The sequence below is a fragment of the Photinus pyralis genome, unplaced genomic scaffold, assembly GCF_008802855.1.
Source record: "Photinus pyralis isolate 1611_PpyrPB1 unplaced genomic scaffold, Ppyr1.3 Ppyr1.4_LG2, whole genome shotgun sequence".
NCBI lineage: Eukaryota > Metazoa > Arthropoda > Insecta > Coleoptera > Lampyridae > Photinus > Photinus pyralis.
The window spans coordinates 50366974-50370231 of record NW_022170403.1 but is presented as its reverse complement, the minus strand read 5'-3'; positions in this window follow the sequence as shown (position 1 = coordinate 50370231).

The window sequence follows — 3258 nt, the reverse complement described above, 5'->3', positions numbered from 1 at the left end:
ATAAATAAGAAAGTTGGCACTGCGCATGCGCAAAACCAAATTTTGAAACTGGCGTTAAATTTGCTTTTATTCCAAGTGGCTATGTATCAAATTTCATTTAAATACCTTCATAAATAAGAAAGTTTGCAATTCGGTCTGTAAATGGTCAAGATGCGCAAAGGGCACTGTGAATGCTGATCGATTAGGCTCAACTTTTGGAATTGTATTATGTATGGCTAAAGCTATGCGCATATTGAATTTCATACAATTCGGTTCATAACTACCGGAGATGTCAAAAGGGCCTACTTTATTTTTTGGGCTCCATTGCCAATTTACGAACTTCGATCTACAAATTTGATAAATAATCCACCTGCAAAATTTCATCGTAATCGGTCCATTCGTTTATGAGTTATCGTGCTAACGGACGGACGGACGGACAGACACCGCAAAATTATAAACTCGCTAGGAGCTCGTTAATAATCCATGACACAATAAGAAGTTATATCATTTTTTGATGACCGCATTTAATCCTCCCTCGTCCCATTATTTAAAAGAATGAGAAATATTTTGGCGCATTTTGTTTTCGAAGTATTTAAAATTTTAGAGAAAATCTCGTATTCTATTCTTGTTTCCTGTCGTGAATTAAATGTGTGTTGACTGTTTCATACAGGGTGGTCCGTATGTGTGGAATAAATCCATTTTTACCGATATAGGTATACTATTGGCAAAAATATAGTATTTTTAACAAGACATTAATGAGTTAAAGTACACCCCTACAATACCAGAACCTTACCTTTCATTTATCGGGAAAGTCCTTTTTGGCATTTTTCCAACAAAAATTGTTAAAATGATTTTACACTTGGGCCACGAAAGTAGGCTATTTTAAATTGTGAGCCATTCTCTAAATTTGAAACGGAAATTATAGCATATAGGTACGAAAATGCCTGTGGTATATATTTCATAACCCTTCCATTGATCGATATTATCAACTTACAACCGCAACAACGTCATGCAACCGATCTCACTTTTACTCGCTTGCGTTGCTTTACTACAATGTTTAATGATTATGGATAACTTTGTACCATTATTGCATTATAGACAACTTCCTGAAAACTGAAAAGTTCGTATGAATTTAATCAGCGGAGATCCACGGTAGTAAAATACCTCGGAAAAAATAAACTTAACTTATACCTTGACTTAACACCGATGACGTTTAGGTTATTAAAACGTTCTCAGAAAATTAATTTAATAGATCAATTACCTACTTAAATGAAAACGGAAAATTATATGAATGTACTTGTACACATAGGAAGGTGATTTGGTCAAGCCGTTTCTCAATGCGTTACATACAGACCGTCTCGTTCCAACGGGAATACTGTGTAAGTACTACGGCAATTTCACTTCCATAGGAAGGTAGAGGAACTTCAATACCAGACATTAGGTACAGGTAGGTACTTATTATACGAGATAATGAATTACAGCTTGTAAACTAAATATAACTGAATTGGTAGCAATATATATATCACATGACGAATAATGATACACTGATGTGTATAAAGACGCCGAAAAAGTGATTAATTAATTTACACTTACATGCATGACATTACATTTTATAACTGACGGCAACATTAATTACCCTGTTGTTAATTTATGTCTGAATACGCATTCAGAAAAAAAAATGTTTTGGTCTTGATTAAGTAATAATGGAAGAGTGCTTGATAAGGAAACGGAACTATAGCGAATTTGTGACTCCCATGATGTACAATATACATTAATTAAAAATCTATAGTACGCAATACTATTGTGTAATTAACAATAAAGGAAATCAGTTTTCTGTGGCTTGTGGACGGTCAGGATAAGGATAAGAACAGGGACTTTACAATGCGCACCAAATATTGTGGTTAGCTGAGTAGAGATAACATAGTACTTAAGCCATTAATCGATTTGCAAATTAAATTCACAAATATTACAACAGAAAGTAGGCCAAAATGATACAACCCCTTCTTTAGGTATATTATTGAGGCAGCATTCAAATGGCGCAATTGGCACTATTAGGAAATACTCATAAATAGTAGAGTGCTCGTTGCAAAGAAAGTCGTCTAGAAATGACTTCCGTGGGGGTTTTGGTGTCACAAGCTGAAATTCACAAAAAATGAAAGGTCATCATATACTGATTCTAAATGTCAAGGTCGTCCAAAATCGGTCCATGCATTAGGGCACAAAACGCGAAAAACGAGTTAAGCACATGTACGGAAAGACGAAAAAATAACGAATTTTTTGGTATATAAATCAAAATTTTCTTTGTACAGTGAAAGTAATAATAAATTATCAAACGTTTTCAATTACATTGGGTCTTACGGAAGAATTAAACTTCAAACGCGATTATCTCAGTTGGATATCCCTAAAAATTTGACAAATTTTGAGCAACTTTTGCGTTTACATCGTATTATTTAATAAACGGAAGCCTATATCAAAAAGTTTTACTCTTAAAAAAAGTTTCGCTCATCGTTTATCTTTACATTGCACTGAGAATTATAATTTTATGTGCAATAGTAACCAAAATATGTAATTAAAAGTAAAACAACGAACTTTTTACTCACTTACAAACGAAGCGCTTTCGCTCCGGTGAATACAATCCATCTCTACATTTCCCGTAGCTCCATTTCGCTCTTACTCATAGGTACGTTCTCGACACGGGTCGGGTATACCAAAGCTTTGCCAATATAATTGATACAGATAATTATTAATTACATAAATCAATGAATGTGAAACTCAAAAAGAGACCAAACCATAATTTTAAGAAACATAAAAAAAATTGTAGATACAGAACATCGCCTTATACTTACAACCCCAGGTAACTTTTTAAATGTGTCATACTAAATGATATGCACTTAATAACAAAACAATAATACCCTAAACTAACACGTAACACTAATGTGATTTCTTTTCCTAGGTAAGTGCATTAAAAGAATGACAAATAGAAAAAATTTGATTCCATTTATTTACAACCTTTTCGTCAACTGAGCATTCAGAATCGCCGTGCTCTTAGATGTGATGTCAGTAGAATTTTGCACGATCTTTGGACCATGCTGGGGCATAACTTACCCTTTATACATTCAGTGAGAATTTAGAACAGTTAAATTGTTAGGAATTGGCCGCAATGTGATGAAAATGGGCAAAAGTTCGCTTTTTCTACTAATATAAGTACTATTCATTGTGGGGGGCAATTTTGGACAGGGTGCCATATTTTGATTTAAAAACACCCCCTTAAACAGTGAG